Raw genomic sequence first — 16143 nt, forward strand, 5'->3', positions numbered from 1 at the left:
CCTGTGAGTTGTTCCAGGCCAGCAAAACTATTTCTTCACTCTAGGCTAAAGGAATCTGCTGAACAGACTGATTGAGTCTTCTCTGGTGGTAGGTAATGAAATGTCTGAGACTGAGCATTCAAGTGACAGAGCATGCACATAATGTAGAACTGTGAGAGTGTAGGACGTTTCAGCCTTAGCATTGTAGAGGTATGCAATATTGGTTCAGCTCTGCAGAACGTGGCTTTGGGTTTTGATGTGCCAAACCCATATCTCATCAGCTCATAGAACTGTGTCCTTGGATCCATATCCGTAATCTTTGGTATAAAACTGCATTCCTCTGTGATGTTTTGGCTTGTCATGATGTCTAAAAACTGGTACAATATATCAAAGGCTTACTCTCACTCCTTTGTTTGCTACATATTTGGTGGTAATTAGCTGCTTCATTTGTAGAAGTCCTTTCACAAAGCCTCTCTGCTGGAGCAGGATTACATAAGATTTATATCTGTCCTTGTGCAAAGTGCAGAAATCTCCAAGGTCTGCACACTAAATCGCAGAGTCTTAACCTTGGATCCCATCCCAATTTCCAACCCTTTGATTTTTTTTCTTATGATCGAGGATGTACGCTATAGCCATCTCTGAGAAATAAAATGGAAGGTCTGATGCTCATTTACTACAGCTCCAGCAGAGGCAGGGGACTTTCAGTACAAATATGAATCAGTTCCAAACAAGCTGTTAGTTTCTTCTTTTGTTAAGAAGTTATGATTTATACATACAAAAGAAAGATCTTAATGCCTCAAAATAAATGAAGAATCATAGAACAACATTATGGTATGAAAGTCTCTGTATCAAAGGAAGCATTTTTAAAAACAAAACAGATGACTGACATAGTGATTTTTTTTTTTTTTTCTGGAGATGTAAGTGAAACTTCTGTTTCAAAAGCTTGAAGAGCAACAACAAAGATAGAATTTATATGGGATATTGCACCACTGCCACAAAATCAACAGCAGAAATTGTGTCACAGGAATACAGCGTGGGACAGAGCTGAAGTTTTAGCTTAAAAAAAAAAAAAAAAAAAAAAAAAGGAGTAAAGCAGTTAGGAAATGCCATTTGCAAGGTGCTTGGTTTCTCTGTAATGCAAATAGTCATATAAAATATGCAGGAATGTGGATTTCTTCGTTTTGAATGGGAAGAGGAAATTGATTTACAAGTCCTGAATGGAAGAGAAACCTTACAGCAAGAGCAGAGACAAAGCAACTCCTGGCATGGCGTAGAGTATATATGACACATAACTGCCTCTGCCTGTGGGAACTGCTTTGACTTTTGTGCTATTACAACATAATCAAGGTGCTCTCCAGCGTAACTGAATACTAGGGTTTTACTCTTTAGTGATCTGCAGATTAGTATAATCTTCGTGGTTATTCTCGGGCAACTGGCCTTTCAGGACTTTCCGTGGTGGGCTTTCAAAGAGACCTTTATATTTGCAGAGGGGTTGGAGTCAGCTCTCTGCAGTGTGTGCTCTGCCTGGCCTCTGGCAGTCGGTTAGCTTCACGCAGGCGTTGCCATCAGGATTTAGAGATGTCTCAAACCCTCAAGCTTGCAAGGAGGTCTCTGGGTTGTGCAGAGGCTGGGAAACAAGGGATTTCCTCACGGGTGATCTTGGTCCCCAGCTGTTCCTGGAGCATCTATTGGGCCAAGCAGTGGGAAAATCTTCCTTTTGCTTGTGAAAGAAAGGGGAAAATCTGAATGAGCCAAAACTCAGAATTTTCATAGCTCCATGCAGGAATAGCTGTGAAGGTGAGACACTATCTTAGAAAATAAAAATAAAATAAAATAAAATAAAATAAAATAAAATAAAATAAAATAAAATAAAATAAAATAAAATAAAATAAATAGCAGGGAATGCTCCAGAAAAATAGTTCATTTATGGTAATCTGAAATACACCCTTTTGATTCTGAGGTAGGTTTTTAACAAAGCTTTACTTTTTACCTATAAAAATCTTCCTGCCTATTTGGACTGTTGCCATTCTGCTTGCAGAGCTTTTCTATAAGAAGAAAATAAGCATTTTTTCCTTTTTAAATTATTCACATAGAAGCACTGACATTTTAGGCACAATTTGTTTTTGTGGGGAGTGTGTAATCTTCTTTTGTTGTTTCCATGGACTTGTGCTTTGAAAATAATTTTAAAATGAAATACGTTATGGGATAATTCCGCGAATGAGTCTCTGTGGGAAAGCTGCATTAGATCATCAAGCTCACTGCCTTACAGCTCCAAGCTGTGGTCCCCACAGCAAAGATGTATAAGATAGTGAACTTACACTGCACTGGATGTTAGTGAAAGGGCCAAGAAATTATTTTTCTCCTAGTTAAACCTACAGAAAGCACATTCATATCAAAGCAAGCACAGATTTCCATAATAATGTGAGAAAGTGAAAGGAAAAAAGAGGATTTTTACTCTTTGTAGTTAAGAAGGATTGCATTAATTCCTTTTGTATATCCCAGTGGCTAAAGCTAAACTGAAAAAAAACATATCCAGAGGCAGATAATGTCCTTCGTCTCATAGGGACAGAAGAGTAAACTACATTTCTGGAGGGTTGTTCGCCCTCCTAACCAGACACATGCTCAAGCTCTGACCCTTCCAGTCCCACCCAGGTAAGGCTGCTCTTTAAGGGTGGCTCCCCAAGGTCCAGGTGATCTTCGCTGCAAAACTCCTGAAGCATGTAACTACTGTGACACAAACAGCTTATTTCTGCTCCTATGGGAGAGGAGGAATATAGAGATTTATGAGGCCCGGCTGATGGCAGCCCAGCCTCACAGTATTTGCCATGGCAAAGCAGGGCTCAGTGGTGCAGAAAGAAGCTGACAAAACAAGTGAATTGCCATGCAATTTTTCTAGAAATATTACCTGGGACCATAAAGAGGTCCCGTAAATGTCAAAGACTCTGTGGGACTGGGACTGGGAGTGGGACTGGGACTGGGACTCCATGCAGAAAGGTGTGAAGAGGATAATGTCATGTGAAAGCCATGAGGGAGAAGGAAGATTGATGGAGGCAAAGGAAATACCCATCTAACAAGTGAAAATTGAAATAATCTAGAAAATTCCCTGCAACTATTTCTGGACTTATCTTCTCTAGCCTTTAAAAGATCACTTCAGAGGAAAACAAGTCCCTAGACAGATTGTCCTCTCTCTCAAGGTGTCACCTCAGTTAAAAGCTTTGCCTGAGCATCTCCAGTTGTGACTTTTTTCAGTCTTCATTATTTTCCTCTGCTGTCCCTGTTTCTCTTACGTATCAGAAGGCCCATTGCTGGTGCTACACAAGTGGTACCGGAACAGGAAAGGAGAAAAAGTCCCCACTGGGTGAAACATGTCATGCTGTGAACTGAGACAGAAGAAAGGCATCAAGTAACTCTGTACTGTGATAACATTTTTTTTAAAAAAGAAAGTGCTCTGGCAGAAGCAGATACAAAACACACTTTTTAACTATCTCTCATTTGTTACCACAGAGATTCCTGCATTCTGGGGGGACATCTCTCAAAAAGTGTGAAAAAAAATATTTTCCTGTAAGCAAAGAACTGTTCAGGGAAAAAAAAAAAGCCTCAAAATCTAAAAATAAACTTTATTTAAATTGTTCTTCAGTAAAAATATCAGCCAGGATTAGTGAAACAAACTATATTCAGGCTGGAAGCAATCAGACCAAAACAAGTTCAATGAGGGAAGACAATATGCGGAACTTGGGGCTCACAGAACAAGTTTACATGGCTTGCAAGATGGCAGGAAAGTGATGAACCTGTTCAGGAGCATGATTTCCTTTGCAAATGATTTCTAAGCGGAGATGTGACTGGCACTTTGTGTTCTACAGAAGGCAGTAGCCAGAAGCAGCAAAAAAAATTAACAATGCCAAGTAAGATAATTAGCAGATGCTATCAAGGCAGTAGAGTGATAAGGTGTGATTGAAGACATCTTTAAGCCACTTCCAGGCCTTTCCCTTCTGGAGAAGCAGCAAGGAAAGCACAGGTGGTTTCATTACACCCTCACTGTGGTGGGCAGCAGCTCCAAGCCACAACTGGCAGCAAGCACCCCAGCTTTTCCAGGAGAGGCTGAGCAGAAGACAATATTCTCTTCCTCTCCCACCCTCTTTGCATGCCTGTGGTACAAAGGGTTGGAGGGAGATGGGACAGGCACGTCACACAGCTGACATGCTAATACTTTCATTTTGACTTTGTTTTTGTGTGTTGGATATGCTCCACCTTCCGCCTCTTGCAGATTAGATTATCTCCATTTTACTAACAACTTTTGTTAGCTCACAGGTAGCATTTGTTAACTACAGGTTTCAAAGAATGGTTCTCACCCAGTAGATAGATAGTAGTGGCACAGGTGGCTACCCCAGAGCTTTATGCATGAGATCTCCTGACTCCCAGTCTTGTGCTCTGCCTGAAGAGGCACAAAATTACACAGGAGTGTTTTGAACCAGAGGCAGTGCCCTGCCCTTGGAGAGGAACCCAAAAGGGAGCTCAGAGAAGAAAAGATGAAAGCACAGTCTTCCATTAAAGGAGACTAACCTAGAGGGCAGTCAGGACCTGTAAGGCATCAGTCTGGTTTAACAAATTTAAGCTAGCTGCCACTACAAAACCCAAAGCCTTTATCCTGGACCACAGTTTATGAGACGGTGAAAAACACTTCTCTGGGAACTAGTAAATACTGTATTTCCCAATCCTCAAGAAATGAATGTTTTATCACACCATAGCCAAAATATATTACCTGTTATTAAGGTGTTGTATGTGACCATCCTATACAAACATACTGAAAAACCATCTTCATGATATTCTGGCATTATGAAAGCAGGTAAAACTTCATAATGGTCAAACTACTCAGAATGTAAGAGATTATACTTGCATATTACATCATTTTCATATTGGTCACGCACAATTACATGTAATTTTGCTGGTGTTTGAAGAAGCAGGCAGGGTGTTTTCTAACCATATTGTACACGTGTATTTTGCTTTTAAAAATAACCGGAATTAAAAACAATTGCACAATAATCACAGCAAGTTTTGTAGCTGCTCAGATGGTATTGTTGGAGAAGTTTAATTTTCCTATTTACTTTTTTTTTCTGTGCAAATTAAATTTTCAGCATTAACTATATTAGATCAACATTGGTGTTTCTTTACAAGAAAAAGGAGAGGTAACCGGGCCGGCACGATTACGTCTGTTCTCAAAGGTAAAACACATGCAGAATAAATTGGCTGAGGTAAGGACTGCGTGTTAAGAGAGGAAAGTATGCTTCTGGCGATAACCGAGTGTATTTATTCAATAATACTTGCCACTATTACAATAATGACCTAAAGTTTTCAAGTGCTTACTTCCTCCCCTTTACTGTTTGCCACTTCATGTGTGGATATGGCTGGGAACAGAAAAGATTAAGAGATTATAGGGGGCCTTCTGAGGTGGGGAGCGTGGTTGTGGCGAGTGGGACCAGCTGACGTTCTCCAGTTCTCCAACCCCGTGAGGTGGGAAGTTGGCTAAGAGCGGTGGACTCCTGTGGTGGAGGCTCACCAATGTTAAGAGGTAAATTTGTTGACAAAGTGTCCAGACTTCACTCCACGGGGTCTGGAAGGCAACTGTGGCGTTTGCGGTGAGGTGCGGAGGTGGGACAGCGGCTTGCCATCGGACGAGGCGCAGCCGTGAGAGGAGGAAAGCTACTTTTTGGACCGCATCCAGTGAATCACTACCTCGGCTCAGACTTGTCATTTTCTAAGCCCCGAGAAAGGTTAATTCGAGGGACGGGAGCAGAGGGGGCGGCGGTGGGCACGGCAGCGCGCCGCCCCCCGCTCCTCAGCCCCCTCCTCAGCGCTAACGGTCGCGGGGGCGCTGCCGCGCAACGGCCGGGCGGGCTCCGCGCGCCGCCGCCACGTGACGCGCGCGCGGGTGTCCCGGGGCGCGCGGCGGCGCCGCTCCGCCCTTCGCAGTGCCGGGAACCGGAGCGGGACCGGAGCGGAGCCGGAGCGGGACCGGGACCGGAGCGGAGCGGAGCGGGAGGCGGCTGCTGCTGCTGCTGCGGCTCCATGCGGTGAGCTGAGGCTCGGAGGAGGAGGAGGGGGAGGTTGTGCACGCCCGCACGGCGTGAATCGGGGCTTTGTGTGCGGCTCCCACCTGCCCCCGCCGCCCCGGGCTGCTGCTGCTGCTGGCGGAGGAGGAGGAGGAGGAGGAAGGACGCAGGGAAGGAGCTGCTCCGGAGCTGCTCCGGAGGGGAGAAGCCGCCAGCTCGGCGCAACAGGAGGAAACTTCTCCCTTCTCGCCCCGGGAGAGCCCCGTTTGCACGGTGCGGGGAGCGAGCAGCCCGTGAGTCGCCGCCGCGGGGCTGCTCTGTTTTTGTCTTTTTTTTTTTTTTTTTTTTTTTATAGATAAAATACATCCTTTTGGGTATTTCTGCGTTTCCCCGGGGGCTGGCGGGGGTGACAGCTGCTTGCCAGCGCCGTCTGCGCGGGTCCCCTCGGTGGAACAAAGCGGTGGCCCCGGGGACGGGCTTGTGGCGGCTCCTGCGCCGGGTGGTTTCCCCCTGGGGCTTTAATTTTATTTATTATTATTATTTTAATATTACTGGAGCCCCTTTGGTCCCCTGTTATCGCCTCGCTCCCCGCCGGGATCCGCGCTCGGGTGGTGGCGTGGGGCTCAAGGAGGGCGGGGGGAGGGTCCCTGTGTCTGCTCCGAAACAACGGTAATTAAATTAAAATAAATGTAATTAAAACGCAGGCAGGCTGCGCGAGGGGTCGCGTCAAGTTTAAGCAAGAGCCCTGCGCTGCTAAGTCTCAGCAGCACAGGAGGGGTCTGCTTTTCTCCTGCACGGCGCTTGGCAGCCAAAGCCTTCCGCAGGCTGCCATGGCTCCTTGTGACAGCCTCAAGTTTCCCTGAGACCGTGAAAAGTGCGGCGACATCCCGCTGTATCAGCGCTGCGGGATCTCAGCAAAGTCCCCTGTTTGTTTCTGGAGGGAGCGTGAGCGCACTCCTTACAGATCCGGTGCGAAACACAGCCGAGCTGGAGTGAGTGCTACTTCTGCAGAAGCTGATTTTTTTTTTTTTTTTGTTTCTGTGTATGCCAGCAAGTTTAAGATTAGCTTGTTTTATTTCAAGTAAAAAAAAAAAAAAAAGGAATGCCAAAAAATACGCATATGTCATCTTAGAAGGGCCGTCTGATGTCCCAGATTAACTAGGAGTACATGAAGCTAGTAAATATCTGTCAATGACCTGCTTGGCTCTTTTCGCGGGACACTCATGGAAAGCTGTCAATGAGATTTTATTTACTAATAGCAGAATTGCATAAGAGCCGTATGAACCGGAGTAAAAGAGCATTTGAGTAGAAAGAGGCTGGATATGAGCTCAGGGTTCTCTTGAGTTCAGGCCAAGCTCAGTGCCAATAAGTCACTATGCAGTAGCAGATGTCCGTCCCTCCAATCTCTAAAAATATTGGCTCTGTGCTATTCTCTTCCCTCTTCCAAGAGCACATCTGCTAGCGAAGCAGTAAAGCGCTATCTCCTCCCCTCTCCTTCCCTGAACCAAGAAATGGATCGCATCAAGTGGAGAAGAGACGAGGCAGGAGGCTGCCAGTCTCTCAGAGGGATGTAAGCATTTTGCAGGAGGGTTTACTCACTTGCCTCATCTTTATTTTTATTTTGTACGCTCCCCATTACGTTGCTTTTCTTTCACTCCCTCTCTAATAGGGAGTTTATGCCTTTCTTAATGGAGAAGCAGTGCCAGGAGACCACGAAAGCTAACTTCTTGTGTGAGACGTTGGCAATTTGTAAATCCTACTGCAACAATACCCTAATCACATGCCTTTTGAGAGCTGCTTGTGGGCTGGTCCTTTTTGCGTAGGGATAATACTTGAAATAGCTATAGAGGAAAAACAAGCAAAATTAGAACAAATCAATTCAAGGCTCGGTGCCTTGCTTAGTGGCAGAAATAGTAGACTACTGAAAATCCCAGGCAGCTTCCATTAGCTGAGTGGTAGGTGGGAGCAGAGCAGTCCATTACATCTTTTGGGGTTGGGGATTTGCATACCTGTACTTCCCGCATATCTGGGAAGCCTAGTCCCTCTAACTTGTTCCTTGGGGCTGCTGTCTAAGTGCCTGTGAATGCATGGGTGCAGGTGATAGCTCTGCATGCAAGGTAGCTTGGGGATTGCTTTGGGAGTTGTTGGTCTTGCTGCTCCTTATGTCTTGAGGGTCACCTAGTAATGCAGTTTCAGGGTGTAGAAGAAGAGAGAGTGCAAATAGCTGCGATTCAGGTAATATGTTATAGCAAAGCTTGACACTGTCGCACTGACAGATGTGAGGCTGGTAAGGCATGGAAGCAACTGAAGATCTCCACAGGTATTTAAGGAAAAAAGCTAGTATAGGCACCTTCAGAGGACTGCTGAATCAGAAGACCATAGCAATGAGAGAAAGCATCTTTCCCTCATCTTGAGATCCAGACCAGGATTGCCAGTAATGCCTGGCGGTGATGGTGGCGGTCACAGAATCACAGAGTGGTTGAGGTTGGAGGGTGCCTCTGGGTCCATCTGGTCCAACCTCCTGCTCAAGCAGGGACACACCAGAATAGGATGCCCAGGACTGTGTCCAGGCAGCTTCTGAAGATCTCCAGGGAGAGAGACCCCACAGCCTCTTTGGGCCACACATCCCAGTGCTCCATCACCTGCACTGCACAGAAGTGCTTCCTCGTGCTCAGAGGGAACCTCCTGTGCTCCAGTTTGTGCCCATTGCCTCTTGTCCTGACACTGGGCACCACTGAAAAGAGACTGGCTCTATCCCCTTTGCACCCTCATCTCAGGTATTTGTAGACATCGATGAGATCCCACCTGAGCGTCCTCTTCTCCAGGCTGAGCAACTCTCTCAGCCTCTCCTCAGAGGTGCTGCAGTCCCTTCGTCATCTTGGTGGCCTTGTGCTAGTTGGTGTGATCACTTCTGGAGGGGAGAGCCAGCAGCCTGATGGTTAGTGCATTTGCCTGGGCAGTGTTAGATCTTCACTCACGTCTTTCCTCTGTAGAGCAGGTCTTGCATTTTAGGTGAATGCGCTCATAACTTGCCCAAACTTCCTAAAGCTGCCATAGTGTTTTTTTTTTTTTTTTTTTTTTTTGAAGCCTTTGTTCATATTCAAAATTCTGTAAAAGAAAATGTGTGGAGGGTTTTTGTGTTTATTTTCCACCTGAGTCTATAGGGAATTGGGTAAAGGGGAGAGCAAAGTTTATCCAGTCACTACAAAGAAAAAGAACTTCGATGTAGGTCAGTCTGTGACTCTGTAGGACTTTAGAAGGAGATGAGGCCTTCCCACTTCTTTCCTTATAACTGCTGAGTGTCAGCAAGCGGCTGTGGGCTATTGCAGATGGGCATGCAGAGACAATGGCCTACATCCGATTCCCAGCAGCACTGGGGCAGCCTGAAAAGTCTCTGGGCAGTTTGGTGCCTGAGTGATTTTTGAGAACCTTGTTTGCAAGGACTTGAGTTCCCACCAGGGTAACTCTGAGGACGTTCTAGAGATTCACAGGTCTCTGAAACCTGGGAGAGTATCACGAACACTGCATCTCCTCCACTATTTGTCTAGCAGTGTGGCTACTATTGAATGTAAGTTTTACCAGCCAAAATGAAATCAGATAAAACTCATTTGATTATCACTAAGATGCAGGCGCTGATCTTCTGCTTGTTTATAGCATTGGTACTCTTCCATAATAGAAAAAATCTGAATTCCTAATACATTTTGTGTGGTGTGGATGTACTTAATTTTTGATTTCTAAACACACCCAATTCTCTTTTTCAGGTAACGTTTAAAAATACTCTGCACTTTCATCAGCTAAAATATTTTCCCCACCCAAAAACTTGGAAGCAGAATAGGAGAGTTGTTATTAGCACTGTCTCTGAACATTTCTGCATTAGGGAAGTTTTCAGTAGGATACTCTTCCAAGGCCCTTCAAAAGTATAAGGGCAGAACTTATGGGAGTGGGGCTTGGCAGGTGTTAAATTGGTGTTCCAGTTTTTCTGTATCATGCCCAGTAGGAGTCTGCTCTGCCTTGATGCTATTTCAGAATATTCATCTATACATTGATGAATCTGTCTCTTTTTAGATTTAAGGTTGCATCTGTGCAGATTCTCATTGTTTGCTGGTTCTGAGCAGCACTTAGTTGTTTATTGATGCAGAATGCTAGGAAGTGAGTAAGTACAAACAAGTACTAGCTGTTGTTATCCATGTGGGTTTCTCATTTAAATAACTGGCATTGAGCAAGTGGAACTCTGCATCATTTTTCTCTATTTCTGTTTGTAGCCATGTGTTTCAGTTCCAATCTAGCCTTGTTGGACTAAGCATTGAACATGGGAAAAGTTGTCAGGACTGCGATGTATCTTGTGTATGATGAACCCAGAGAATGTGGTCTTAAAATAGAGGGGCACACAAGGTAGAGGGGGACTTTTTGTTTTAGAGGTGGGGAAAATGAAAGCAGAGAAAGACAGCAGTATGTGCTAGCTCATGCAGCAAATCTTGTCTCTTACTGTGAGCTGCATGTGTGTTGACAGATACTTCAAGACAAAAGAATTGGAGTAAGTACAGAGTAAAGTTGTAGTGTAATGAGTGAATGACAAATTTGCTTGGACTTCTCTTGAGCTAGGATTTTGCCTGGAGTGCTGTCTTATATGCCAAGTAAACAAATCAGAGCAATGTCACGTTTTGATGATTTTTCTCTAATCTTCTCCTGTGTAACTCACTGTGTCTAAGGCCTTATTGATTTGAACTTTCTCCTAGTCATCTAGAACTAGGAGAAAGCACTGTTTAACAAATTGCACATATCCCCACATTGACAGTTGTGCATTGGTTTTTATTCATGGAATCGTAGAATAGTTTGGGTTGGGAGGGTTCTCAAAGATCATCAATTCCAACCCTCCTGCCATGGGTAGGGACACCACCCACTAGCTCAGGTTGCTCAGGGCTTGATCCTGAGCACCTAGCCTGGTCTTGAACACCCCCAGGGGTGGGGCATTCACAACCTCTCTGGACAACCTGTTCCAGTGCCTCACCACCCTCTGAGTGAAGAATTTCCTCCTTGCCTCTAGTCTACATCTCCCCTCTTTTAGTTTAAAACCATTCCCCCTATTCCTGTCATTATCTGATTGAGCAAAGAGTCGCTCTCCATCTTTTTTGTAAGTCCCCTTCAAGTACTGAAGGGTAGCAATGGGATCACCCCGGAGCCTTGTCTTGGGTAGGCTGAATGTCCCCATCTCTCTCAGCCTCTCTTCGTAGAAGAGGTTCACCAGCCCCATGATTATCTTTGTGACCTCCCTCTGGACACACTCTAACAATTGTATTTGTTGTACTACGTCCCTGAAGGCTGATATTGCTTTAGCTGAAAACATTAGAAATGAAGTAAAATATTTGCAAATTTTGGGTATCAGAAGGACATGTAAGAGTAGAAAGCTGATTCAAAGCATTCTGGAGGGAGGAGCAATAACTTCATTTGTTAGTGATGCAATATCTATGGAGCGATAACTTCTGGGCTCAAATGCTTAAATTTGTACAGTTCAGCACATCTTTGCCAGTGATTTGTGAACAGATAGAGGGATAGTACTAAGTTACTCAAGGCCCTTCCTATCTCTGATGTCTGATTCTGTTTGGAGTGGGATTAACTGTATATAAATCACTCCCAATCTTGTGTAGTACTTGGGCTTCTCAGTGCATTTTTCAGTGTGTTTTCATTGGTAAGTAATAATAGATTAACCAAGCCAAGAATTATTTGTCTTTATAGGTGACATTAAGTTCCATTTGACTTTTCTTATGATAGGAGGAGGAAGAGGAGGACGGATTACTCCAGATGGAAAAACTGAGTTGTGCTGATAAAGAGTGGGGAAATGTTCCCATTGCTTTTGGTCAGATTGTACATGCTTCCCTGCTTTGGCCTGAGAAGTGGAGAGAGAAATACTCTCAGCTGGATGGAAACGAGAAGGTGGTCCAAGATGAAGTGCTGGGTGGATATTTGTAGCACAATATGGACTTGCCTGTAGTCATGTGCAAACTGAAGAGGCTGGGTAGTGGCTAATGCCTCCAGGTTGTGCAGAGGGCTTTGCCAGTGCTAAGGAGAAGCTTGTTTTTGGGCACGTTCTTGGTATTGGTTTGTAGGTCAGGGTAGCTGAAGCATGTGAAGCACTTGATGGGTTGGGTACTGAAGGTGGGCAGCACAAGAAAAGCTAGTGCTGTGGATGCTTCTGGTGGCCATGCAGACCTGGCTGCCACCAAGGCTTGTTCTCCTGGGTCAGAGCAGGGCTTGTGTTTTGGAAAAATGATGGCCATCCAGAGAATAAATGAAGTTGAGGTGCTGGAGTACAAGGCAGAAGTGATTGCTGGGACCTCTTACTTTCTCCTGAGAGAGGAGGTGTATTCACACAAAGGAGATGTGAAGGTGTGATAGCAATGGTACTCTCTGAGACCATTTTTTTCATATGTATATATTGGTTTCTCCTTATGTTACCAAACCTTGTATGGAGTCTCTAGTTCTTTTCTGTAGCCTAATAATGGTAGGGGAAAAAATACATATTTTTGGGAGTGGAACAGGAAATTAGTTGACATTATAAACGATGCTTTGCTGCAGAAGAGCATTGCCAGACACGGAGGCTTGTCATTGTGTTCTGAAAGAGATGCAGGACTTTTGACACCTAAAATTAATTAAATTCAGCATGTTCTAATTATTAAAGGGTAGCAGTCATTGCCATGAACAGTATGCATTGAGTATCCTAAGGCTGTTTTACTGTTGCTTCAGTGGATCTTTGGCCATTCAAGGAGTTAATAGTAACATCACAGGAAGGGCCCTGCTCTGGTTTTGCTGTGAACTAGTGAAAGGGGGAAAAAAATGTCAGTATGGTTGTTTACTGTGGTTTGCCCAAATCTTACTGTGAATCAGTAGGGGAGATTATCTTAATCTGCTTCCTACATTTAAACCCGATGAGTCTATTGTCTTTTAAAACACAGTTTCAATGAAATTATTGAGGCTGAAGATTACTGCCACTTCAATGTCTCTTGTTTTTAACTAGATAGGTTTACCACCAACCTAAAGATGTTTTCTGTGTCTTGTCTTCCTGCAAGCTATTAATATTAAGCTAAAGGAAGATGAGATAGAGGACCAGATATTTAATTTTGGAGATAGTGTTTAAAAACATGCGATCAGCATTAGCTGTTGAGAATCTCTGGAGTTAAGCAATTCTCTACTGCAAAACTTTCTGCAGCTTCAAAATGACAGCCCTGAGGATTTATTACCACATTTGTTTTGAAGAGGGAGAAATGCCGCCATAGGTAGAACTTGCTTCTTGTTAATACCTGTGATTCATTGCAGAAATTGTTTTGAAATGTCTTGATTCTCCATAGTGAATTTCTAGTTGTCGTTTCCTGTCTTGTAAAACAGGAGTTTATTAACGGTGCTTCCTTTATCCCCCCTCTGGCAAACGAGCAGTTGTCATAAAGCTCTGCTGAATCAGAATGTTGACCTCTTTTTGCATCAGTTCCAATAATTACACCCTTTGAGAGGTGACTTCCTCCTTTAAACTGCGCCAAGAAAAGACAGCCCTCACTGCTTCATGGGTTTTTATCTCTACAGCTGAGGGATTATGGGCATTATGATACATGAGCTGTAATCTTAATGTTTGTGTTTAACTATCTTTTATGGAAAAAATACAGATGTGACACACACTAAACTTAGGAATGCTGTTTTTGTGTGCTTGTGCATGCTTTTTTAATTATGCTGTGGATATAAGTTTCAAATTTAATGTATAAAATGCACTTACGCAAGAAGTGAAGTATCCTGTGGGAAAAAATAAGTTGGCTTCTAGCAGAAACACAGCTCACCTCCCTTCTTCCTTCCTGAAACTGGGAAAAGTAGCATACTGGGAGTGCTTGCAAAGCTTGTTAGACTGCTACAGGTTCCTCGCAGAAGAGAGTTCAGCTTTGCAGCCCTTTGATGCGTATACCTACAAGGATTTGCCATCTTTCCCATAGCCCTGTACTTTAGTACTTCATTTCCATGGGAGCTATAACAAATATTTCGTTCGTGGGAGCCAAAAATGCTGTCGGGGGTGGGAAGGGGAAAGATGACCTATAGCAGGCAATTCTTTGGCAATCTGTCTGTGAGGAAAGACTACATGATTTTAATTCCCCATGCAAAAACTTTGTTTTTACCTTAATAAATAGGCTATTTAAACTGGATACCTTTTTGTTTACCTTCTAATTCTAAAAAGATGTGTTAAATTTGGATTATGTAGGATACTGTGTGATGTTTCTCAGCTTAAAGTTCTTTTAAATCTTTTTTCCCCAAAAAACTTTTGCTGGTGTGGTATATAAAGAAGGCTAGATAAATGTAATGGCATTTGTCTTGTCCATACTGTGGCATTTCTGGTCTTTGCAAGGCTCATTATCCTTGGTGTTGCTAGAGGATGAGTTAGAAGATTATTGGGCTCTTGCTGAGGTTCAGGCTCATTTCCACTGCAGGTTATGACAGCTGTTCTGCAGTTTCACACTTTCTTCAAAGTTTGAATAGGTGTAGCAGAAATACAGCGTTCTGCTTCTATCAGAGTAATCTAAAATAATTCTTTCTTTTTACTTTTTCAGAGCTTCCAATTTTTTAGTTCATTCAGCCCAGGAGAAAGCAAAGAAATTGTCACTTAAGGCAGGGAGTGAAAAGCTTCTGCAGTTGTTTTCCCCCTTGCACGATAAGGATTTAAACACAATGCCACAATCTCATTCTCTGAGGTCCTGTACCTTGAGATGAACAGCAAGAACTTAGAATAAAACCCAATGTTTGTATTACGTGGAAGCAGTCAGGAATCTGACATGACTTTAGGATGATTATTTAATTAGACTTAGAGTCATATAATTAGAGTTAATGATATTTTAACAGCCTACAGAATTATCCCATCCAAATTACCTGTTGGAGGTCTGTGGGAAATGTATTTGTGTATCTGCAGTGTATGGGATTTTGTTTGTTTTGTTTATTCTTTTTTTAAGAAATGTACTTGTGTGTGTCTTAAATGGCTGCCAATTAAATATGGGTTTGAACAAAGTGACATGTTTACTTAGTGCTAATTCCTCTTCCTGGATGGTGCTCTGCGTTCTGTTCTGTGGGAGCATTTTTATATACTCTATAAAGATCTTACTGCATAGTTACATTTTGAAACTCTCTCATAGTAGAGGAATCATATAGAATGTAGCAACTTTCTTCATAATAAAGGACTTTCTCTTATGGAATAATTGAATCTCTCTTTGCCAATCAAACTGTAATCTGCTGTTTCTGAAGAGTAATGCAAAACATTAGTGACCCACCATGACCTGTTTGGATTTATGTTCCAGTCTTCTTTTCAGTTATTTATTTGGCTAGACTAGTAATATTTTTCTCCTTTTTTTCTTTTCCAGGGTGGAGGGAGGAAGTTTATACAGCTGAACACCCTTCACTTTAAACTTTTCTTTCAGCAGGAATTTGTAGAGCAGCTAAAATATGTAGATGAGGACTATTCCAGTGAGCATACTGTAGAACAAGAAAGCTGGAATATTTTTTGTACAGGTGGCTTTGTCCAGTCCACAAGTATGGTGCTGTTTCATTAAGCTTTTCTACTGTCATCTATGAATAAACACGTTGCCATGCTGCTGTATTATGTTTTCCCCATTTACATTTATCTTTGATTATTGTATATTGTAGCTTGCTGTAGGAAACTTTGCTATAGATGCTATTTCCCCATTTCCCTGTAAAAGCTCGCAGCTTGTCTGTAATGCTGGATGTAGATGTTTGTGTTACTGCTGCTTTTCTTCATTTGAAAGAGAGGAAGGAGGAATATGACTGTTTGTAATCGATAGTGCATTATCAAATTAAAATAGCTATGATTGCAAGAATAAACTTACAGTTTCTTTTGGGGAAGAGTATGAAACAGTTCTTCCAGTGATGACCCCTCTTGCTTAGATGGTTCTACCTGCTACATTGCATTGACCTAACTAATACGTGTCATGCATGGTTTTGGTGTACTTCTGAATTGGTTAGTGGTGAAATTTGTGCACGTACTGCCTTGGCAATATGCGTAGTACTTTGTACAATATAGACGCACAGTTGTAGGATAGTGAGGTTTTAATTGAATGGCTGTACATATAACTTTCTGCTT

At 43.1% G+C, this 16143-nt stretch overlaps 1 protein-coding gene across 3 annotated transcripts in view; it reads left to right on the forward strand.

The window, feature by feature from the left end:
* Positions 1-5906: 5906 nt before the first annotated feature.
* The window catches only part of RAI14 (retinoic acid induced 14), an 86008-nt gene continuing 75771 nt past the window's right edge, over positions 5907-16143 (forward strand). For 2 of the 3 annotated variants that reach the window (XM_084305330.1, XM_084305332.1), the window contains exon 1: positions 5907-6047. The gene's annotated coding sequence lies outside the window, so the exon portion shown is untranslated. Of the gene's footprint in view, positions 6048-6182; positions 6320-16143 lie in introns of those variants that run through there. The other variant, XM_084305331.1, reaches the window with a different exon arrangement.

This window comes from Netta rufina (assembly GCF_964035555.1).
Source record: "Netta rufina genome assembly, chromosome: Z".
In the NCBI taxonomy this organism is placed as follows: domain Eukaryota; kingdom Metazoa; phylum Chordata; class Aves; order Anseriformes; family Anatidae; genus Netta; species Netta rufina.